This window comes from Aulonocara stuartgranti (genome assembly GCF_965226115.1).
Source record: "Aulonocara stuartgranti genome assembly, chromosome: 23".
Lineage (NCBI taxonomy): Eukaryota > Metazoa > Chordata > Actinopteri > Cichliformes > Cichlidae > Aulonocara > Aulonocara stuartgranti.
Genome location: NC_138958.1, coordinates 7,623,480 through 7,648,807, shown reverse-complemented (window position 1 = coordinate 7,648,807; position 25,328 = coordinate 7,623,480). Strand labels below are relative to the sequence as shown.

General features: G+C 41.8%; 1 protein-coding gene across 7 annotated transcripts in view; it reads right to left on the bottom strand.

Moving 5' to 3' along the window:
• The window catches only part of dab1a (DAB adaptor protein 1a), a 232,936-nt gene that overhangs the window by 62,872 nt on the left and 144,736 nt on the right, over nt 1–25,328 (bottom strand). For 6 of the 7 annotated variants that reach the window (XM_082523993.1, XM_082523996.1, XM_082523999.1 and 3 more), the window contains exon 1: nt 19,851–20,138. The exons of the other annotated variant lie outside the window; for it this stretch is intronic. The gene's annotated coding sequence lies outside the window, so the exon portion shown is untranslated. Of the gene's footprint in view, nt 1–19,850; nt 20,139–25,328 lie in introns of those variants that run through there. 7 annotated transcript variants of the gene reach the window in all.

The following is a 25,328-nucleotide window of genomic DNA, read 5'->3' as shown; positions in this document are numbered from 1 at the left end:
CGTACCAAGACACACATCTGGAGAATTTTACGAATGTCTATGTCAGTCAATCTGTCAGAGCAGAGCAGCAGGAACAGATTCTCCACCTCTGGTCTCTGAGGCCAGTTAGTGCGCTGAGGGAATGCCTAGGTTGAACCCCAGGAAGAAATTCCCAAGGGGGTAGAAACGCATCTCCCACCTAGCACTCCCCTGTGCTACCTTGTACCGCTAATGGCCATCAGTCAGTTACAGCTCCTGCCTCCTGCCCGTGTGTCTAATCGCCCACGCACACTGTCACAGTCGCCTGCCCTTCCAGTTAATACAGACAGCCAAACAAAATCAATCTTAACCGAGCGTCCGTGTTTGATAAGGCCTTGTTGTTTTTTATGGACTCTGACAACATGATCCGCTCCCACCCACTTCACATGGGAGTAACAGCTCCAAATCTAGCACAGCAGGTTGGCTATTTAATACTTTCATATCTTACAGTTGTTATGTACTTTCTGGAGATCCATCCATCTTTCTTTCACAAAGACAGACATGCACATGGCACACCAAGCCCAGATAAAGAATACAGCATCCACTGATGTCATCAGCCTGAAAGTGAATCACAGCAGGATTGTCATAGTCAGGACACAATTTGCATAATTTCCTTCTTTGAATTCCCAACTCTTTTGAACTTGTGGGCAACCATTTCCAGCCAAACACACACACAAGTACACAACTATGACAACGTGCAAAAATCTCTGTGAAAGTTTCCTGGAGGTGAAAACTTTCTGCCAGCTCTTGAAATAGCCCCTTTTAGCACCCCGTGGTCTATTGGACTGCTGGGCTGTCTGAACACTCACAGAGCGGAGGGGCTATTGGCATTCACTTCCCCACGGGGCTCGGAGTCGATACAAAGCTCTTAAAACTCAGAAAATGCTGTGTGTGTTTCTGAGAGTGAGTGTTTGTATATGTGTATATGAGACCGAAAACAGAAGAAAGAAGGAAGGGATGTTAACATTCATGTAAAAGTCATGCAAAAGAAGCCGTGCAATAGTTAAAGACAGATGTTCAGCTACACACACAGACAGTATCGGTGCGAAACATCCATGCTTGCTTCTGTATGTGCAACCATTTTCACACAAACACTTTGATGTCCTTTTTCACTTGAAGCACACAACAAGAGACGGACTACTTCCGATGAATTCTCACTATCTACAAGACTCCATTCAGTTTAGATGATGGTGCTACCAGGGTAGCAGGTAGAAGAGAATAGAGGAAGCAGTACACACGACACCCACTGAGTGATTTCACAGTTGTTCTCATACTGGTAGAACTGGGCATAATCTGATATCACACAGGCTTTATACCAATATAGCTGACAGGCTAAGAGACGACTGATGTCCGATCCAAATGCATCGGGCGTTTGCATTCTCACACGTTTCTCTGTCACGTCTTGGTAAACATCTAGAAAAGTTCAGGTCTGCAAGTGCACGTGTGAAAATGGCTTATGTGTATGTGGCACAGGTAATTATTGTGTGCTTAAACAGAGCTCCACCCCACTGGGCCTCAGCCTCTTAGTGTCATCCATCATGGTGATGCTGCTAATGATACCAATACATACACCAGCACAGAGGGAAGAGGTGGAAGGAAAGCAAAAGGGGGGGCAGGGAGAAAAGAAGAGGAGAGTAAAAATGGTGATGCAAAAGGTAAGGGAACAACAAGAATTCTAATATTATTATTTTTATGTCAGTTGGGTTACATAAAGATCATTGTCACGCAAATAAAGCGAATTTTAATTTACATTTTCATTTGAGAGGGAAGGCTGAAGAGGAGGAGGAGGGAGAGGAGAGAGAGAGTGCTGGTAGAGAAGAGGCAACCAGCATGAAGAGGGAAGGAAATGTGCTGTCACAGGCTGAGAAGTGGAAGATAATCTGTGTGACTGGAATAGGCAATCTGATTCTCCCTTTCCTCCTCCTTGCTCTCTTTCTCTCTGAAACACACACTAAAACACAAACACACACAGTGTATACACAACACTGCCCGCTGCCAAACTCACAGAAAAGCTGAGGCTGACTGTGTGCCCTGCATGAACTCCATTGCATCTGTGTGGATTAATATCACAGCCAGTAGATTCTACTTCAGGAATAAGACACATAAAATTAATTGTAGCATTTGCTTCTATTATGAGAGAATAAAATTTGAATGGAAACGTGAAGAAGAAATATTCTTATTTTTAGGATTTTTGCACCCTGAAAATACTACCAGTGCTAGATTGGACTTTTTTAATGTCTCACTGAATTTATGTGGTTAAACAGGAAAGAACACCTACATTCATAAATGTCTCAAAATGTCACATTTAAGTCTTACAACGGCAGAGCTACTGAACAAGAAATTAATGTTGGAGTAGTGCATTTGAAAGAACAAAAAGATAACCACTCAAGGATTTCTTTGACTTGCTGGAATACAAATGTGATTATTTGATCAGTTAAAAGGCTTTTTTTTTGTTTAATTCTACTACATTCTTAAAAAGGTCTCTCAAATCATCACAAATGTTTAAATATTTAAAGTTATATAAGCATCATAATACTAAAAATTTGGTTTTACAGTATTTAAATAAATACATGCATCTATTGTGCATGGAAATCCCCTCCATAGCATCATAACAGTATATTTTTTAGGTCAATTTTGATTGAAAATTTGTATTTTCCAAACCACCTCGACTACCTCACTCAGAATTCAGCTAGATTAGTCATGAGAGAGGCTGTGAGGAAAAAGGCTGGAGTATTTCTTTCTTCCTTCTCATCTCACTCCCAAGACACGTTGTCCTCTTCACTTCCAGGAGCAGGATGAAGGCCAGCGGGGGTTTTAAATTAGCCTATCAGATGCCTCCACCAGCTAAAGGAGAATTCTGAATATACTAATAGATAGGAGATTAAGATATGTAGCTTGGGGCACAGCCACATCTCCACACACATTTATATTTTACAGACACACACACACACACATTCATATACTCGCAGACATACACTAAAACCTTTTTATTCAATGATTACAGAGGACAAAATGATCATTTCAGATCTCAAGAGCAGAGGCAGCTTTTCAGAATGTTACGGTGTCTTTGATAAGGATATGGGTAATGATGAGGATTATTTCTTATGTGAAGCTGGACGAGAAAAAGAGATAAAAAAGATGCAGATGTGAGTATGTATAATGATATACAGAGAGCATAGAGAGAGGCTCACTAGATTACACAGTACTATCTGCTCCAGGCAGAAAGCACAGGTGAGGAAATCCCTCCTTTTTTTCGCTCCTTCCTCTTATGTCCTCCATCTTTCCCTCAGCCCTATTCCCGTTATCGCAGCTGTACACAAACAGGTACAGCTCCCCTGACCCGGCAACACCCCCTAAATCTCCCTGTCCTCGATCTGCTTTAACAATCTACCCATGAAAAATATCATTCCTCCCTCTTCTTTGTCTTCTCCTCTGTGTTTCCCTGTGTGTCTGATTGCTCATCTTTCTTCATTGCTCTGCCTGCCTCTCTCCCAGGGCTTGCCATCTGTACAGTAACAGGTGTGCTGTGTATGTGACTGATGTGTTTGTTACCTGTAGCACTGCCTGCAGCCACAGCCTGCATGGAGAATAGCTGCTTCTATCTGACCTACTAGGTAATGCTCTGCTCTCTTTTCACTAATCCTCCTCCCGTGACTCCTTCGGATGGCGACAGAGTAAAGAGAAGAGTAGGAGACGAGTGCGTAATGAGTTAAAGAAGCAACGGCAAGCTGTTGTGTATTTGCATACGCATTTCAATGAGGCTTACCAGTTGTGCTGTGGCAGTGTGTTCACCGTAGTAGAGTTTGGGTAATTAGTCCCACCAGTCTGTGGGTGTGCATGTACATGTGAGCACATATGGGTGTGTTTGTGTGGTGTGGTCTCATTAGTCACACAGGTGAGTGATTAAATGCTCTGCAACACCTGGAATTGTTCCTCGTTTCTTCCTTCCCTCCCTATTCTGCTGTTGTCTTAATTTACAGCAACACCCTTGGGAATCTTCCTGCCCCAGTCACAAAGCACACTTGAGAATGGCTCCACAAACTTAACGACAAACACGTCAATGCTTAAGCCATCCGATGAGGTGTGGCTGTTTCAGTATGAGGTGTTTCAATAATTGCCACAGTCTTAATCGTCCATAAAGAAATCATCCATTTATATAGTCCAGATCACCACTTGAAAAATGGCAAAAAAAAAATCATATTTTGAATGGTTGGATCTTCACAAGGTTCCAAGTAGAGCTTCAACATGCAACAAGAAGAAATGGGAGTGAGACAAAACGTTTTTTTTGAGCTTGCAGTTTATTGAAAATAACACTTAAACTGAAACAGACCGTTTTACAGCCGATCAAAAGTTTAGGACCACATGCCTTTAAAAGGCCAAATCTGTGCAAAAATGTGGACTCATTGTCATTTCCTGTCAGATAGTCATACTGTCATGATGTTTTGATGGCATAGGTAAAAAAGCTTTCCCATTCTAAATGTGGTTGGGTTGTTGAACTGAATAAGCAGGGTGTCTACAGTAAGACAGTTATTTGGAATTTCTTAAATGATCCTAAGTGTTTTGGAACAAAGAAGTCAAGTGGAGGACCCAAAAAAATTTCACCAGCACTGAGCCGGAGGATCCAATTAGCTGTCTGTCAAGACACTGGACGATCTTCGACCCAAATTAAGGCTGACTGTAGCCCCATAACCATCAGACGCCATCTGAGACTGAAGGGCTTCAAAAAAAAATTAAAATTAAAATTAAAAAATTAAAAAAAAACTCTTCAAAGCCCTCGTCCCTTTGAACACCACAGAACTGACGGTTTGAACTTTCTTCCAGCTTTCAATGTCCCATGTTTGGTGCTCTTTTGCAAAGTTTTATTCTCTGATGAGAAAAGAATTTAACATTGATGAACCTGATGGTTTCCAACGTTACTGAAATGACAAGGAAATCCCACCTGAGATGTTTTCTATGCGCCACAGTGGTCCCCAGACATAATGGTCTGGGGTGCTTTTTCCTTCAGTGGAACAATGGAGCTTCAAGAAGTGCGGAGGCATCAAACAGCTGCTGGCTATGTCCAGAGGTTGCAGAGAGCATCCCTCATGACTGAGGGCCCTCGTCTGTGTGGTAACGATTGGTGATCTAAATCCACTTGAGAACCTTTGGGGATGGATGGCAAGGGAAGTTTACAAAAATGGACAACAGTTCCAGAGAGTAGATGTCCTTTGTGCCGTCTTCACCACTTGGAGAAATGTTCCTACTCACCCCGTGGAAATGCTTACATCAAGCATGGCGCAACAGATTATTGAAGTGATCAACAATAAAGGTGGAGCTACTCATTACTGAGTTCATGTCTGGAACTTTGATTTCTGTGTTGGTGGGGTTATGGGTTTTTTTTTGGACATGTGGTCTTAAACTTTTGATCAGCTGTAAAACAGCCTGTTTCAGTTTAAGCGTTGTTTTCAATAAATTGCATGCTCAATGCTTAAAAAAATGTTTCGTCTCACTCCCATTTCTTTTTGTTGCATGTTGAAGCTCTACTTGGAACCTTGTTAAGATCCAACCATGCAAAATTAATTTTTTTGCCTTTTTTTAAGTGTTCTTAAACTTTTGATCGGGACTGTCTTAAACAATACCGTGTAAACAGTGTAGTTTTTATAAGAATTTGTTTTCACAAGTGTGGAATACAGCTGTAGAAATGAAATCATATTTTAACCAATCTGTAATAATGTCCATCTATCCTTTAAAGTTTGGTACTTTAAAATGATACTCTACAGGAACTGACTCAGTTTTGGAGCCAACTTCATGTGGCCAGTAAATTTCACTTTTACATTGGCTTTATATATTTATATCAGCTACCGTGATATCACCCACTGATTTCTGAAGGGTTGAAATAAATGTTTCAACTATTTCTATCTTGGTGGCATAAAAGCAGAAGTGATAACGAAGGATGGCTCTGACTGTGAGGTTATCCAACACCGAAGTTGTTTTGTTACCGTTTGTGCTTCTTCACTGCAACATTGTACTCAAATCGCTTTAGTGTTTAGCTCAGTAATTTGCTGAACTTCAGCTGTTTCAACCCCCCCCCAAAAAATAAAAAAAAGAAGAAGTGCTTTCACTTTTCTTTTAGGCTGCTGGAGTGATGTAATATAAACTTAGTTTGCAGCGGAAGCTTTAATTAATGCCCACGGTGAGCTCAAGGGTTCTCTAATAAATGTTCTCATCACTTCCATAATTTATTAGCTGCCTATTTTATACAGTCCAGCAGCGCTCAATAAGTGTGGCTCTGATTCAGTTCCTATTTGCAACACATGTGAACTCTTTTGTAATTTGTATCATAATCAAATGACAAATAACTATGGCAACAGTGAATGATCATTTTTTAAAAATGATTGTGTCTGTGAGAACATTTTTACACGTGATATAAGAAGCTCCCCAGAACTTAAAACTGGGTCATCCTAGTTACTTCTTGGTTCATTAGCCCTGTGTTACCACAGCCTTTAAAATAATGTGATAGTATTTAAGACTTAATCCAAGCTGAAGGTGTTACAGATTACTGTATGCCTTTTATGAAAAACAGGATTTGGGCTATTCATGCATGAAATCAACATATTAAAATATCACTGTGTTAGATGATCTGGTGGAAGGTTTTAAGAAGCAGCATACACATTAAGTTGGAAAAATTGGGTAAAAGCAGCTGTGATTAGAGAGAAGGTGAAGGATCAGGAAGGAGTCCTTCAGGATATTGATGGGGTTATGGATACTGGATCATACTCTCAGCCTTACGTCCCGAAATTCTATTGGAGCACCAGAGAACCAGAGCACACGATCAGCTCTACACCTAAGATTTATTCTCATATGAACTTTGGAGAATTATGGGATATATTGTTTATGTGACTGAGTTCTCCGAGTAACCGTCAAAATGGAAGGACACATTCACTTCAATTTTATACAGCGCCAAATCACAACAACAGTCGCCCCAAGGTGCTTTATATTGTAAGGTAGACCCTAAAATAATGGACTGATTCTTATATAGAGCTTTTCTACTCTCCCGGAGTACTCAAAGTGCTCTATACAACATGCCACATTCACCCAATCACACAAGCACTGTTTTCTAAAGTTCTTAGTGCTTCTTAACTACCATTCATACACATTCATACTCCGATGGACGCATCAGAGAGCAATTTGGGGTTAGTATGTTACCCAAGGATACTTGGAATGCAAACTGGAGGACCCAGGGATCGAATCACTAACCTTCCAATCAGTAGATGACCTGCTCTACCTCCTGAGCTACAGCCACCACCAATAATACATACAGAGAAAAACCCAACAATCATGTGGCCCTCTATGAGCAAGCACTTTGGCGACAGTGGGAAGGAAAAACTCCCCTTTAACATGAAGAAACCTCCGGCAGAAACAGGCTCAGGGAGGGGTGGCCATCTGCTGTGACCGGTTGGGATGAAAAAAAATGATGCTACTTTGCTAGGAGTGAATGTACCAGACCTTTACCTGTCTCTTAGACACTGGCACAAGACCTAACACAGACCTTATACTAGGGAGTGGGCAGATTACAGACCTGTTCATCTCTGAAGATCTGTGTTTTTGAACCACTGTTGTGCGACGCCTAGAAAAGTTCCGGATTACGCACACGTGTGAAAACAGCTTAAGTCGATGTAGGATGAAACATGTTGAACAGAAGATCACAAAAGGAGAAACCACACAGACAGTCATTTAATATACCATGCAGGGATCCACAGCAGCAGGAAAAGAAGTCACATGGCCAGTTGTATGTGGCTGCTCTGATATTATTATTGCACAAGTGTCCCTGAGGGCTGAGGTGTGATAGATGTGTATGTAATAAATTGCAGGGGTCAATCCACTCTGGTGAAGAGGTCCGCACTCATGGAAGGCCACCTGATAGACAATACAGGTTTCAAATATTCCCTTCAGAACACATTTCCATTCATTCCTCTGGCCTGTGTTCATCAGACAAGGGATCATTAAATTGTTCCCTCAAGAGAGCTGTCATCCAAGGCAATGTGAGGGGATCACGGTAAGAACTCATTTGAGGGGCGATTTACACCAAAGGCCAAGGTAAGCGTCTGTTTTCTCTAGGTGACCACAGTCTCCAGAGAGAAGGGAAAGAGAAGGATGAGACTGTAGACTCATCACCGACTCTAAAACCCATGTTGTGCTTTATGAAGTATGAAGCAGTAAAATAGCCCTTCCATTCTTGGTCTGCCAGCTTACATTTATAACATGGCACAAGAAAGTATAAGAAAGAAAGATAAATGAAGAAATCTGTTTATAAGTACAATCTATTCTACAGTACCAGTGCTATTACCAGCTGGCACAGAAGACTGGGGCAATGTGAAGCTGCCAAGTGCAGGAAAAATCATGTGTGCTTTTGTTAATGACAGAAAACCACACACCAAATATGGTGGCACACTCATTCTCGAACAAATTAACAACTTCTAAATGAGTCTCTGTCAAATATTCCTGTCAGGTCCCACCACGGCTGGCATGGCTGTGTGATTGAAACCATCACCTTTACGGTGCGAGTTTTATGAGCTCACGTGTGCATATAAATACACACAGTCACACACTGTGAACTTGACCTCAAGGCTGAATGGGTGGTCTTTTAACATCCTCATTACCAAAAATTACTTATCATACTCACCAGCCATCAGCTTCTATTGACAGAGAAGTTATTATCTATAAGCATATCCAGCTAATTGAAGGCTTCCTATCTAAATGCTCATACTGAGAATGGATGCAGGGGGGGAGTATGTGTAAAAATGAGCAGGAGAGTGAGATAGATGGAAAGAAGGGTCATGGCCTAGGGGTAAGGGAGCCATGAAATGCACCATTATATTGAGATATATATATATATATATATATATATATATATATATATATATATATATATATATATATATATATATATATATATATATATATATATATGGGTGTGTCTGTGTGTATGTGTCCACCAGTCCAGTCAAGTGTGTCTCTCTGATAGATGCTCAGTTCAATTCGATCAAGAAGCACAAATGACCTGTGAGCAGGTGATTGAATCCTCCATTCGTCCTTAAAGAGGGTCCCTGACACAGGCACGCACACACACACATACACGGTTGCAGCATCACTAAATCTGCTAAATTCACTTTCGGTGCATATTTACTGCTAATACTTATTCACTGGATCTTACATCCAAGTCCAATGCTTGGTTCGTTTGCCGAAGACACTTTTTAAATTGACAGTGGATATGCTGAGTATCTGTTAGATAAACAGATTGGCAGTCCCACTAATTCCTCTGAAAGTAAACACCTAAATCTGTAGTTCTATACACCTTTAAGCAGCTTTTGCTTTACCGATTTGATTTACTGGTCACACACATAAAAACTATGCCAGTTCATATAAAGCACTACCAACCCACTAGTTCACACAAGATGTTCTTTCCCTGAGTTCAGTGTGAAATTGAAAAGCCAATACCCAGCCAAGGAAATACTTGTTTTTCTCAGCAGACCAGTAAATACTGGACTTAAATTGCACAGGTGGAGGGGAGACTCAAATGGGGTGCCCATAGTGCTCTGTTTCTGTTGGAAAAGAATGCAACTGTTTACTGACTGCCAGTGGCTTGGCCATAAGAAGTTAATATAATATCAAAGCTCCTCCCGTCAGACTTTTTTTAGGGTCTCCTGGCTTGCAGTTTTTTAAAACTGCTTTATGGAGAATTAAATTCTTTTAGCTTTCATAAATTAAGAATGCATCTTTGTTTTCATTTATTGTATGCTTGTAATGAATTTGCACACAGTCACTAATACTAAACCACAGCTTATTCAAAAGCACAAAGCCATACTAACTGGCTATAAGCTGATTTGAGCTGTAAATTTCAGCAGTCAAGTGAGGACTGCGTCATTTCATCTCTAATGTGTATTTATGTGTCTGTGGGTCAAATCCTCTTACACGAATGCCTGTAAACAACATTTAAAAGTGGATAAAGTGCAAATTGTGGTATTGGAGGGATAATGTTTAGTCATTAGAAAGGGGGCTGATGTTCCACGTACAAGGGAATTAGCAGCTTTATAGATCATAATAAAAGTAATAAATCTTATGTACAGGATACTTTTTGGGGTACTTAAAGACACAAATAAAGATTAAGGTGTAAACATGCATTACTGCATTGTTTGTGAACTATAAATTATACCTACTGAACATAATATAATAGTGACAATGCTGCAACTATAAAAAGTATACTTTACTGATTTTTTTGTGTGTGTGTGTGTGTGTGTGTGTGTGTGTGTGTGTGCCAATACTGTCTGACAATATCACTGTTTGCTCTAGTTAAAGTTTATAGTTGTGCTGTGATTGGGGATATATTTACATGTAAAGTGATCACTCACAGAGATGGAACAAAACATCTCTTACTTATTTCTCTCCCACAGTGCACAGATTACAGTCTGGGTGCTGCTTGCTGGTCTGTCCAGTCAACATTAAATCTGCTTTGATACAGTGGTGTAAAGCAAAGGTGATATACTTGAATAAAATAACATAGTATGGCTCAGAAGCCAAACACTGACCAGTCTTTAACATTCTTAGCTTTCTACACTACAGTTTCATAAACTGTGTGTTTTAAACTCCCTCAAAATATGTACATATGTTTTTCTTGAGCTATTACATTGGGTTTCAGCAGTACTTAAGATCTTCATACTGTTAAAAGGTCAACTTCCAGTTCAATTTAAATCTTCATACAGATGAGGATCATCCCCTGAAAAGCTCTTTTTGTTTACTGTTATTGTGGCAAATCAAATCTATCTTTTATTTATCTGGTTAAAGTACGTTATTCCCAAAGACCTGGTCTTTCATAAATGTTCCACGTCAGTTTGACGATAAGCTGTTCTTTTTAGAACAGCAAGGGCTTTTTTATTGCACGCCAGCCCTGCGGGTCAAATTTTATGTAATCCAATTGCAAATTAGGGGTGAGAAACTGTCAAAAAGATCATATGAAAATCTTTTGGGATAGAGGACAGATGTAATTGTGTCACAACTACTCAAGCCTTTGCTTAGCGTTTGTTAAGTACGAAAGTTTAGTCTTATTTACATGAGGCAGGACTGTAAGGTTACCCACCCTTACTGCAGATCCATGTATTTTGATACCAACAACTGTAATATTTACAGTCAGTCAACAAAACTGCACTACTAAATCTGCCAAACGTCCTTACAAGGGAATGGTTTCTTCCAAATATGTTGGAGATCTTTAGATCTGAGCATAATAACACTACACACACCACACATCCTTGACCTCTGATCGGGATTCCTGATTCTTATGATTTAGATTTGAAGGTGCAAAAACTGCACAGGTGAACTTATTTTTCCAAATGTATGAAATGTCATTTTTAGTTACTTAAATCATTCAAATCAATTCAAAATATCTATTTTTAAACGTCATTTGTTTGATCAGATGAAATGTTTGCTTGTCTATGTTTTTAATCTGTCTAAAATAAAGATTTCCACTTACTATTTTTACATGACTGCTCAATTTTTTTTCCAATCTTTCTGGAACATTTTATCTATTTGGATTCACATTTAAACTGAAGAAATTCTGACTGAGCGGCAAAGAAGAACTGATTAATTAGCACCACTGGGTTAGCGTCCGTGGGTGGTGCCAAGTGTGATATCTCAAAAAAATAAAAGATTTCTACATTATCGAGCTCCGCTTTCTTTTTGCAATAAAATATAAACTGCCTTTTACAGCCTCAGTGATATGCATGCTGCAAATCTCCAAAACTCGAAGCCACCAAGACAATCCTAATGACATGGCAAACCTTAAGGGCCTAAGAGTAGCCACACGCTATGATTCTGTCACATGATGCCCTATTTCAGTTCAAGTCATTATAATGAACTACAGTAGTATGCAAAGATCAACACAAGAAAAAGCAGCATAAAACATGCAGTGATTCTTTGCGATCATTATTGGCACAATATACCCTCTACTGACACGAGTATTGTTTTAAATTTACCCTACTTCTTTAGTTATACTCTGGTTGCACCCCCCCACTCTGTGTGTGTGTGTGTGTGCGTATGCGCGTGTGCCTGGTTGATGAGCAAAAAGAAAAGCAGCATGCATGGATTAAATTGGGATTTGTTATGGTGAAGTGGGGGCTTAGTGGGTTCAGTTTTGGAACTGGTGCATGCGTGCTCAGGAATCAAGGCAAAAATATTTCTAAAAAAAAGAAAAAAACCATACATTTAAATCAGATCTAATTAATAGATGTTAAAGAGCAGGCCTCTGATAGAAATCAGCCGCTGTATGGTCTGATCTGCTCTGAATGTGGCAGTGAGTATAAGAGACGGCTGATTATAAAATCTTTCTATAAGTTCACTCTCCCGTGCGGCTCCCAGTTAGCTTAATCTAACAGTCTGTCTCAAAATAGGCCACATTTTGTTAAATGTATATAGCCAATGTTACAAAAATAAGCATTTTACATCTTACAGACAGTTATTAACCCTTTTACTCATAGTGGTCACTACAGTGGATAGCTGTTTTCTTGTATTTGTGTCAGTGTTGATGGTATACTTGCACATAAACCACTACATTGGACACTGATGTGTCACTCCATACCCTGTCACCCACTGGTCAGCCAGTGTTGTCCACTTAAGTAGACATGTAAAAAACTCTTTGAAAAATACATGGTTGAAAAATGAAGCTCCAAAATCTTTTTTTCATGCATAGAGATGAATAAAAATATTTAAGAAAAAAATGAAGATTGAGGTTGTCATAATTCATACATGAAAGGGTTAAACACAAACATATTTAAGTCACATTCTGACCTATTTCACTCCCTACCTTTCCATCCATCCATCCATTCCCTCCGTTCAACTGACATAAAAGAGGCAGAACTAGCTTAACGGGGCGACCGTGGCTCAGGGGGTTGGGAATCGCATCTGTAACCGGAAGGTCGCCGGTTCGATCCCTGGGCTCTCTGTCCTGGTCGTTGTGTCCTTGGGCAAGACACTTTACCCTACTTGCCTACTGGTGTTGGCCAGAGGGACCGATGGCGCGATATGGCAGCCTCGCTTCTGTCAGTCTGCCCCAGGGCAGCTGTGGCTACAACTGTAGCTGCCTCCACCAGTGTATGAATGTAAGAGTGAATGAATAGTGGCATTGTAAAGCGCTTTGGGTGCCTTGAAAAGCGTTATATAAATGCAATCTATTATTATTATTTAGAGAAACCACCTGAGAGCACGAAGGCAAATCCTGCAAAATATCCCATAACTGCAATTTGCAACATTTTCACTCTACATTTGCAATTAACCTAAGGTTGTAACACTTAATTTTATTTTTGTACACAAGGTCAACATTGCAAACCCCTCAAACAACTTTTTTTCATTACAAAATGAAAAAGTAACCGATAGCACATTTTCTACAAGTCTGTTTGTTCTTAGATGTACAAGTTGTTGATGAGTCAGCACAGAGGATAAACCGTTAAAGCTATGCAATTAAATGACCACTCACAGCTCTGCAGAATCATTTACACTAGTAAGCTTCACCCAACCTCCTCTGAGCTTCTTTTCTTTGATGCTTCAGTTAATTTTTTTTCATGAATAAACATTTTGTCTGTTATCATGATTTTTTTTATGAGTTTTCCTATTGAGTAGTATCTACAAACTGAAACGATTTTTGCAAAAGATTGGCTATAAGTACAACACATAAGTGAGAAAAAGACATAAAAAAAAACACTGGAGCAGTTTTCCTGCTGTGAAATTAATACTGTATGCAAAATCCAAATCCAATTTTGATCATTTTTATGCCTCCACTTGAACTGAAACTGAACCTGGTTTATGGGTTGAGCAGATTTCATGATCCATGAAACTAGATAAGACTCCATTCAGTGTTTACAAATGTGTTTTTGTGAAGCTGAAGTGCTGAGCTCCATGAGCTGAAGCAGGAGGTGCATGTGTGGCACGCATGAGTATATGCTAGTGTGGCAGCATACTTCAGTTTTAGCTCTGCAGGCTGAACGCAGGAGCATCTGGGCACCCACCCTCTCCTCTAAGCCCAGCAAGCACTATATGAGCCAGGCACCAGGTGCTCCAGGGAAGCAGCCAGTGCTATGGTTCCAACCCAGAAACAACTCTTCTGTCCTAGACACAGATGCCAGACTCTACCTCCCATTTCATCTACTTAGAACAGATGTTTAGCACGCAAAGCAATCCTAACATGTCCTACGAGGAATTTAATTAGGTTACCAGCACTTTGTCTTTCAGACAGGGTCAGACAGGATATAGCACCTTTACATGACTGGTACACAGCTTCCTGCTTTAATAAGTAAACATGCTATGAAACATCACTGTGAATTTCATGGAGGAGACGGTGTATGATGATGGATATTGAATTACGCCTAATCTTTACAAACACCAACAGTAAGAGAGAAACAAAGAAGAGAATCATGGGACGGTTAAAAATTCATTAGTGAGCAGCAACAGAAAAGCGCAGATGGAGAGAAATCATGAGAAGGGAAAAGAGAGAAAGAAATAGGAGGAGAAATACAAAGAGGCAATTCTCTGAGGAAAACATCTTTCCACTCCTGTCTTTGTCTATTTCTTTCTCTAACTTTGTTGCAGTCTCCCAGTGAGTGTGGAAGTCAGTGGAGCCGATCCACAGGGAAGAGTCACTTGCAACCCCCCTCAGCAAATCTAAGGGCCCACTCCCATGCTCCCTTCACACCATAGACGCATTCATTATCTATTGTATTCTTTGAATAAAGAATATTGTACAAAACGAGGCATCTCTGCTCCTTTGTATATGCCTGAGTAAAAGGCAAAGCATCGCAAATTAAAATGTAATTTGCGATGCTTTGTTTGTTGTGCTCTCTCCAGCACCTAAAATGTCATAAGGCGCATGTAATACTGCTGGGGTCTGCTGAGGCATAGAGCACCGTACATCACTGCTGTGTGTGTGTGTGTGTGTGTGTGTGTGTGTGTGTGTGTGTGTGTGTGTGTGTGTGTGTGTGTGTGTGGTTTGAGGGAAGGGGGTGGTCAGGGATCTTGACTTCTGTGGAAATTAGAATGTAAGGCGCTGAATTAATTGAAGTGTTAATGTGCTGTGACTTCAGTCTGTGTGTGTGCCCGCGCCCCCATGTGTATGTGTGTCTTCACCTCCTGAAAATGCCTCCTATAAAGTGCTTTTGTTTGCTGTTAAAACTCATTAACAACGTGAACACCTTTGTGATTTTACCCCAAAGTGGCACTCGCTGGAAAAAGAAAAGGAGGACCGATGTGTAAATCAAGGACGGGACGGGGGGGATTCAATGTGATAATGATGCTGAGAAATGCTAATGTCGATGTGAATGTAAGCAGGGAAAAAAGAGGAACTCAAGAGCCTTAGTTCCATAATCAGCATCTTATCTGAAACAAGAGGATCCCTGAAGCTATGCTACAGAAAGAGAATGATGGAGGGAGAGAGAGGGAAGGAGAAATAATGAAATACAGACTGAGAGATAGGGTAGACCCTGAACAGGGCAGGGATGCAAAATCAAAAACAGATTAAGAAAGGACGAAGTAATGATAAAGAAAGGGTTAAAAAGGACTCGATAAGATTCACCAAAAAGGTTAATAGCATGGTTGTTCAGTTTTTTTGAAGCAGAATATGTTTTGTTGGTCTGTAGGAGTGACTCTGTGGTTCATCCTGGACTACAAACTTTCCTTGTGCACTTTAAAACAGGTCAGTTTTACAAAGAAAATGTGTCTTTGTTTCCCCACAGCAAGCTATTGGTGTGAAAAAACCTCTAAGCCTACAGATATGCATTATCCCAACTGACCTGTAACAGGTACGATCCAACCCATACAAGTAAAAAGCGGAAATAACAGACAGCATTCTTTTTTCCTACTGATCCCATTTCAGAGCAAAGCAGAGGATGCTAAACCCATAAAGCAGTCTTTTTGTGGTCAAATATAAGGACAGTGAAAGTGCATTGTTGTCTCTGCAGATGCTAATCCCAGTGCTGTGGACAGATTGCGAGTGTTTTAAGAAGATTACAGACTGCAGAGGCAGATTAGTTGGCAGCTTAATCTGAACCTCTGGATGGACTGCCCTGCTCACTCACAGGCCCTCTGTGGGGGTGTGCATACGTGTAATGTGCTTTAGTGTGGCTGTTTGTGTTCAAAAGGTAGTCATGATTGGTGGTAATGACAGCTTTGTGCACATACGGCTTAAAAATGTGTTTGTCTGGGTGGATATTGATTTGTCAGACACAAACACACTCTCAGTTTTCTTCATAGTTAATAAATGGCAAGAAATAGGGTACATACGTACACATAGAGTCCCAGTGGGCTGTAAAGATATTCTCAATGCTAATTAAATGAGACTGCGATCACACACACACACATGCAGAAAGTGGATCAATGAGAAGGGCACCCAGCCAAGAGCCACTCAATTCTCCCCCCTCCCTCCATGTGAAACAGTGGAAGCCCTACTGAAAAAATACCCTTACTTAACATGTTGCCACCTGTTTAATATACCACAGAAAAGTAAATATAAGAATGAGCAGGGTTTTATTTTATTTAAGATTATACCTTTGACAACGGTTTAAATCTAAGAAAAAGGGAGGAGTTCGTCTTAAAGTTCTTTCAAACATAATATTAGAAGCTTATAGTGTAAGGAAATCAAACCCGGCTTTCGGCACTGAGATACTCCAATGAACTTGACTTAATTTACAGTTCTACAGGTGGAAAAGCTCCAGTGACCGTAATGCATTAATTGAAAGGCAGTGGCTTCCTAAGAGAGAGGCTGTGTAAGTCCCATCTGGGGTGTTTTAGACAGTCTAAAAGCTATCAAAGGAAAACTGTTTCCTTTGGCAATAGACAAAAAGACTTGAAGAAGAGCTGTGTGTAAAAGCTGGCATTGCTTTGGGAAAGGTCAAACACAAATTTCATTTACACAATTTCACCTTTGAACTGAATAATATATTTGTTTTTGGGATAATCTACCTAGGAAGCAGACCAAACTAGTACATGCATATTAATTTTACTACTACACAATCTTAAATTCTAATGAAACTGTCCCTTTTTAAACATACTGGTTCAAAATAGACCCAAGAGTAACTAAACCTGAGTATGAACTAGTCCTAAAGACAATATAGAATTGGGAATTATTTTGTGTTGTGACATAAGATATAAAGCTGGGGGGGGGGGAGACACTCCCCTCAAGTTTCCAGGTCAAACAGGAAAAGAAAATAATGAAGGCAGGGAACTTGATGAATGTTAGTTATCTACATGCACAAGTATAATTCCACTGCAGCTGCCAGCTCATTGTTTTCGCCACAGCTAATTTAACGAAATGCCACTGAGACACACACAGCCTCTGTCACATCCAGCAGGTAACTTGAATAGGCTGTCACTTTATTGTGATGTTGAATTGTATCCATAGCAACAAGTGTCACTGGGGTGCCTCAGCAAAAAAGGCAACAACGTGAATTATAAGTCAAGCTCTGTTCATTACAAAGAACAAATGGACTAACATACTGTATGCTATATTACCTTTACTCCTTTCACCTCTCATGATGGTGCTTCAGTATAATAATGTGAAACATAACTAATTAAAAAATACCTCACTATGTATTATTTTTTGGCCAACACAAAAACTTTGTGGTCTACCCGCCTGCAGCTAAAAGCAAATTAAGTTGTACTTGAACTAAAGCTCAGTGATCAGCAAACAGCCAGGTCTACACAAAGGCCTCAACATTTCTCTGTGATAGCAGTCGTACCATTTAAACTTCACACGATGCACAGTTAAAGCAAGACCTTGAGCTCATTGCAATCCTTTTTAGATGGTGCTTTATTTTCTGACAGTTTGTGATTTTATGCAGTGATTTACATGGTGTCGCTAGAGTTTCTGTAGATCACAAAACAATGGGGTGAAAAGAAGGTTTTCCAACTGAGATACAAAATCAGCTACAAGCCAGCTTTTACAAAGGCAGTGAGACGCTTTAGGAACAGAACAGTAAGCTCCAGCTTCCAAAGATTTCATGACTTCAAGACTACATAAACTTAGAGAACCCTTTTCTCTTTAAGATTTAGTCCAACATTCATTCAGGAGCGTTGTCTACCATTATCGAGTACACATAAAAACTAAAATTGCAGGACGCAGCCTGGGTTCTGAAAAGTGACTGAGAATAGGCAAAAGGGAGGCTGTACATGGGACAGACGGAGCTGAGAATTGAAAGAGGAAGAAAGAGAGCCTTCAACAGTGTTTTCTTTGAGTTTCCTCACAATACTCTGAGGGTTTCTATGACAACCTGGAGTCGCCAGCTGGGTCTATACAGGCAGAAGTAGGTCTGTTTGGCAGAAGAGGAAAAAGTATCCAAATCCTTTACTCAAATCGAGTAACTCCAGTAAAATAGTCTGTCACTCAAACGTTTAGAGCTAAAAGTAGCATGTCGCAAGTTTTATTTAAAAATTGGCACTGGTCTGGTGTGGGCATTTTATCTGTGAACTAACAACAGGTATCAGGAGTGGCATAATAGGTGAAGTGTTTCCATCTGAAATGCAGTACAGCAGAGCACCATAAATTCAAAATACTCAAGTAAACTGACAGCACCTGACAATAAAAGAGCAGTTGTTGGGTAAACATATACACGGAGATGGGCTTGGGTTGGACCAACCATGACGCACTGATATTACCATATCCCTAATGACTGTATCGCAAGAAAAATATAATCTGAAACATGGGTATAAAACAAGTATTCACAATGGCATAAACCAGTTACACGAGCTACATCAAAGCAATACACTACGATGTATATAAAGCTGATGCAGCTTGTGCGCCAGACAGGGAGAGAGAAGAGAGTGAGGGTCTGCAGAGCGCCACGGTTTCATGATTAATGCGGCTTTTAGCTGCAGCGGATCCTGCCCCCCCCCCCCCCCCCCCCCCCCCCCCAAAGCAACCTGACCGGGTTGCCCATTCAACTCTCCTCCCCTGGATCTGTCGCCCTCTCTCTTACCCTATCAACCAAAACCTAGTGATTGAGGACCATCTGTAGCTCACACACCATTGCATGGATTTCTACACTTTCACTTCATCAACAGAATCTCATCATGTTTTGCGTTTCAGTACATTTCATACCCCTTCTATTGTGAGACAGCCCTCTAAAACGTGGACAAACGCCAATACATCAGAAGACCTCCATACACAAAAGAGAATTAAAAAGTTTTTTTTTTATAAACTTGTTTATTTAAAAAAAAAAAAAAAAGCTCAATCACAGTAAGGTCACAAAAGACACGTAAAAAAGCTATCTTCAAGAAAAATCCCACAAAGTATAATACGGTAACTATAAAGTCAGGGCACTCCTATGTCAAATTTTGCCCAAGTGGGGTAGGAAACACGTGTGTTTCAGAGAGAGAAAGGAATAAAACTTATGGTTTCGACACTTTATAGTCGTTAAGCGCGTAAATCTGTTGCGGAATCTCCGAGTGTGGGGACGCCCCGTAAAACTACACACGCCAAATGCACCAAACCGCTGTCTTCCCTCCCGCTTTACAGCACACACACAGCCTCCCTCTACTATTTCTCTGAGAGGGTCACTCCCCCCACAAGCTTCAATCCACACACACACAAACACACACATACATACATGCGCTAAAATCCCGATGCAGCAGCAGCAGCAGCAGCAATAGATAATTCATTGCAGTGTCAGTGGCAGAGCACACAGAATCCACAGGCTTCTGATCACATTCAACTATCACACAGCGATCTAAAAAGTACACGCTGGCAGGACCTTACGCACAGGACGAAATTTGCCACTTGTTCTGTTCGTTTCCATTCGGGCTGTTTGCATTGACGCACTTACCTTTGCACTACTGCGAAAAAGAGCACTGTTAGTTCCCATTTTCAGAAAAGGCTTTAGTCTCCATTCATTCCCGTGAATCCCCTCCTGGTTTATTCAGACATCCACAGTGTGTTTCAGCAGGGAGAGTAATCCAGTTTTCCATGCCGGAGAGAGCGCGTGCGAGCTTCCTTACATCTTTTCCCACAATCCTTACAAAACTATGCCAGGCTTCTTTCAGCGCTTTTTTTCTCCGCTCCTCGGTCCTATGCCCCCCTCTTCTTTCCTCTCCCTCTCTCTCTCTGAGGTTGCCTGGTTACCTCTATCTGTAGGCTGGTTCAGACCGCCGGCCTGCAGCCAATCACAAGGCTGGGTTCATCTTAACCCCTCCGCTGCTGAACTGTCCTGATTTCCAGCTTTCAAGGAGTAAGGGGAGATGGGAGGTAGGAGTGAAGAGGAGAAAAAGAGAAGCACTGGGTGATGGTGAAGGATTTAAAAATGTCTATTACAGAACTATAATGACCACAAAAAAAGAAAGAAAAAAAAGTGGATGAGTGTGGAGGAGGAGCTTACTGGTGGATTTAGGTTTAAAATGAAGACACGTGGAAACAAAGTCCTTGTGAATGGAGAGGCTGCATCACTGTTGGAACAGACAGCACTGGATGTAGCTTAGAGGCAAGTTTTAAGATGACTGTACTGTCCAAAATTCACCATCATCACACATCAACTCTTTTTCTGCACACCAAGTATTGCTGGCATACAAAACCCACTCACCGAAACATGAATGCACCAGCCAGTCATCACCCAGTCATTCAGTACAGACTATTGATTGGTTAACCACCCACAGTTAAGTCATGCAGCCCAAATCATTTCTGAGTCATGCACTTGGCAGATTCACCATGGTGTCTAACCTTCCTGCTCAGAGAGTGGGAGCACACACTTAAAGTTTTCAAGTTCAAGTTCAAAGTTTTGAAGAAATGAAAGAAAAGTGTCCTAAAGACAGAAAATACATCTTCCTTAATGTTGTTGATTAATTAGTATAAGAATGACAAAAAAAATGTAATTATAAGAGTGATGCAACTATACTGAGCTGACTGAATCATATTTTTCAGCTGCATGATTTTCCTCCAGTCTCCCATAAGCCTTAATCTTGTGCAGCCTGTCCTCATTTAATCCTTCCCTTTTACTTTTTTATTCCTGCACCTCATCTTCTCTCTTTCTCCCCCAGTCTCTGGCCTTAAATCATCATCCCCTACTCTCAAATGTGTTGCGCTTCTGTGGGGAGTTTAGGAGCTTCAGCACGGACACGATTCCTCTGATCTCTGCAAACACTGGAAGACACTCGGCACTCCTCCACCTAAAATCTCTTCCGTGTTCAAACAAAGATAGAGGTCTTTATTTTAATGTAAGAGTATGACACGAGCATAGTGTGGAATATGTTAAAAATACTACTTAGGAATAAACAAAAAGGTCTAAAAGTATTTTTTCCAGACAAATTAATTTCAGAACATCTTAGCATTAGTTTTTGCCACTTCATACGTCATGCGTAGCATGATCTTGCCATGTTTCGAAAACATTCTTGCAATACAAATAATGCTAGCTTTTATCAAAGTAACCCAGTTCAGAGAATGATCAGGAGACTGCCAGTTCCATGATGCTCAGCATAAATATGAACCTACATCACATAGAAACAAAGCAAATGGCAGAGCATTCACTCACTCAGAATGTAATCCATCCAGTGAAGGTGAATGTTTCCAACAGCATGCTTAGACATGGACACCCATGCGACGAAGCTCACGGTGCCCAATTTCTGTGTTGATGTTAACGCTATGAGACTTTTGGAACTCAAAAGTCATCAAAGTGTTGGCGACTGGCCGGGCCTCGGGGGCTTGGGTCCTGGTTGGTGTGTTGCCGGGGTTGTGGGCGGGTGGGTGCATGGGGGCCCAGCCCTGGCGCAGGGTGCCGCCGGTGCGTCGAGCCACCTGGGGGGCTCTTCAACTGGTGGGGGAGATTGTCACATCTTGCAGGAGCTTTCCTCTCTTCAGGAACTCTCTCTGCAGGAAGGGGAGATACAGGAGAGGTGGAGGAAGATCTCAGCCTGGGCGTCTATTGTCTTATGTAGTCTGGAAGATGAGTGGATGATGGGGTGGGTTCAGTTTTCTCTGTGGTGGGGTTGGGTGGACTGTCCCGGGCTCTGTGGGGCCGGGAGGCGCTGCACTGGGCCCCGGTCTGAATGGGCCTGGGCCCCCTTCCCCTGGCGGGTCGCGGAGTATGGGGGTGCCTACTGGGGTCAGCGGGGGAGCTGGCCCCAGGGAGGGGTCACTTGCCCCTCCCTTCCTTCCCTCCCCATCTCCAGCTGCCTCCCTCTTCCCGCTCCACCACAACCACCCACACATGCAGGGCCTTGGAGTAGGGGTATGTCACCAGGGTGCAGAGGAGGCTACCCCCCCCCCCCCCCTGTCCCCTTCTGGCTGCCTCTGCCTCAATTTTATCCCACAACTTAGACATTCACATTACTCACACTCTCATTACACATACATATAGGATCTTGGGGGTGGGCACGATACACGGAATCCGAGTTACCATCAGGGTGTACACCTCACCCCTGGCGTCGTTGCCCACCTCTCAATTTTAAATACACGTAGACATTGAGGGCTAGCAGGAGGGACCATGCGCTTACCTGCTGCTCTCTGGCAGGTAGCTCCATGCCCTCCTGGGTTTTAAATGCACCTTAGAACACACATGCATCAACACTACAATGAACGGGTGGAGAGAGGTTTGGAGTCTTCTCTCACCCCCGTTCTCTGCGACCTGTTGGAGCGGGGGGGCTAGGAGGAGTTGGCCGTCCGACTGCGGTCTGGAGTGTGGGGCCTCCCTGCTGCTGCGGAGTCGGGGCGGTCTGCCTCTCCCTACCGCAGGGAAAAGGGTAACACCACCTGGGTCTGGGTGCAGTTCCCCCCTCCAGGGGCAAGGGTACCTAGACCCGGTTCGTAGAGTACGCTTGGGGAGTGTGATCGTGTGTACAGTGTCTCTTTATGTCTGTCTCCATGTTGGTTGAGTGTGGAGTAAGTGCATATGAGAGCATGAGGGAGGGAATGGATGTTTGTATCTGTGTGTGCCTGTATGTCTGTGTCTATATGTCAGGTTGGGTGTCAGGCGCCACCTCTCTGGGGACATCTCAGGCCCTCCAAGGTTTGGAGGCCTATCTCCCCCCACCATCACTTCCCCTGCCAGTGGCAGACTCCCTCAGACATCGGTGCGTTGGTGGTTCTTTGTGTCTGGGGATGGGCGTCCAGGTACACACCGGCTCACTCCTTGGCGGCCGCTTATCGGGGCCTGGAGCCTGGGGCTCGCTCGGGCCACTTCGGAGGTGGGGTGCCCCCGGCCTCTCGGCCTGGGGCTCGGTCACTCAGGCACAGCTGGCTGCCGGCGGAGCTCACGGGCGCGTCACTGCAACTCCCCCTGGCTTCTGCTCCGCGGCTGCTGAGTGAACCCTCATCTGGGACTCTCCTCAGCTCTTTCTGGGACAGTGGCGCGGCTGCCCCTCTGTTAGTCTTCCTTGGTCTCTTGTGTTCTGGGGGCCTCTGGATGTCTGGAGTTTTGATCTCCTCCATACCTGCTTCATGCCCTGGAGGACGGGGCAGTGGCCCCCCCACACCCTCTAGCAGATCATTACATGAAGGAACCTTTTAAAAAAACAAGCGCGTCCATGCTCACAGGTGTACACACGGGTGATCACACCCACAAACTACACCCTTTTTTGCTCCTACCTCAAAGCACACTGTGTTCTGTTGATCTTATGTGCTGCACAATAATGTTTAATATTTAGTATTTACTGTTATTCCCATATATCATTGTGATGTTGTTTATTCTATTACTCTTGTTCTCTTCTGCTCTTCTGCTTGTTTTCCTTTTTCTTTCTCAACAGGTGATCCAGGTGATCGATATATGCTTTTTTTTTTTTTTTTTTGCTGCCCATTCTGTTGGTTTTTGTTTTTTGCCCTTCTCCCCCGTCCCTCTTCTCAGCTGTTTCTCTTTCCCTCTTTCTTTCTCCCCTTCTTTCCTCCAGTCAAGTCTGTCCCGTATTCAGCAAGTGAAAATAAATTAAACAATAAAAGGTGAATCAAATGGACCATTATGGCAAGGCTGGGATGGTCAATTTGGTAAAGTAAATCCGTTGGGCATCTTTCTTTGCCTTTAGACAATAATTCTGATGGCAAAAGAGCCAAACGGGACAGGCAAGAAAAAAAAAAAAAAAGTGTTGGCGACTTTTACGCATCGTGTGCCTCAGCAGTCAGCAGCCCTCCTCTGTAATTTTATATGTTCTATCACTTTGTGGTTGAGTTGCTGTGGTTCCTAAACAATTCCACTTTGCTATAATACCACTTACAGCCACTCGAGGAATATCTGGAAGGGAAGACGTGCAGCAGTGACATCCTCTTACAGTACCACATTCAGATTCAATAAGCTCTTTTAAACAACCCAGTCACTATGGTTGTCAGAGCAGACTGCATGGCTAGGTGCTTAATTTTATACATCTGTGGCCATTGGATTGAAAGCCCCTCAACTCAAAGATTAAAAGGTGTGGACCAATATTTTTCTCACATAGTGTATCTTGCAGCATCATTGTTTCTCCTGTTAATCTCTGTAAAGAAAGCCTTCCATTGCTGTACCCTTCTGTTCCAATTCATTAACAAACTTTTCCAATTATCTACTGTCACTAGAACAGTTAAATAGGGTTTGGCCTTTGTTTCACCTCCTGAGAAGGACTTTAGCGACTGCTGCTTATCCCAGGAAATCATTACTGAGTAGTCTTCTCTTTACAGGACTTTCAAATGTGCTTTTCTATCTCTGCAAAAGGCTTATACACATGATATTGTGGGTAACGTGGTTTGCTTGACTGTGCTTCGGATAGAACTGGTGCAGTTTTCACAAAGTGTTTTTTCACCCAGACGCATACCCCTTAGAAAACTTCAGTCTGGCCGGGATCAGATGCAGAAAAAGTCCTTTTTGCTTAGAATAACAATTTAGCTTCAGACTTCTTCACTCTTCTTCCTTTAGTTCTTAATATCACTGTTCCTTTGAAAAGAGATATATACCCCACCGATGCCTACACATAGATTTACACATATACTAACACATATATTTATTTAAGTGCAATAAATTCTATATCTTTTTGGATTATTTCAAAGTTTTCTTCAAAACATGCAAATTAATGGTCTCCTCAGATAAAGAAAAATCTATTCTAATATTTTTGGATCTAACTGTTTGAGAAAGTGAAGAAATAGAGAGGACTGCTTTATCTGTTAGATCAACAAAGAACGATTGGATTACTCTCAAAGTATAACTACAGCCATTACTTAAGATGTGTTCAGACTAGTGTGAGACTAGCAGAGACTAGCATTAATAATCTAAATTAGGCCAGAACAAAGGTACAGATATGATGGTAACAGAAGAGTCTCCTAAAAGAAGAAAAAAACATGGATATATTAAAATGCATAT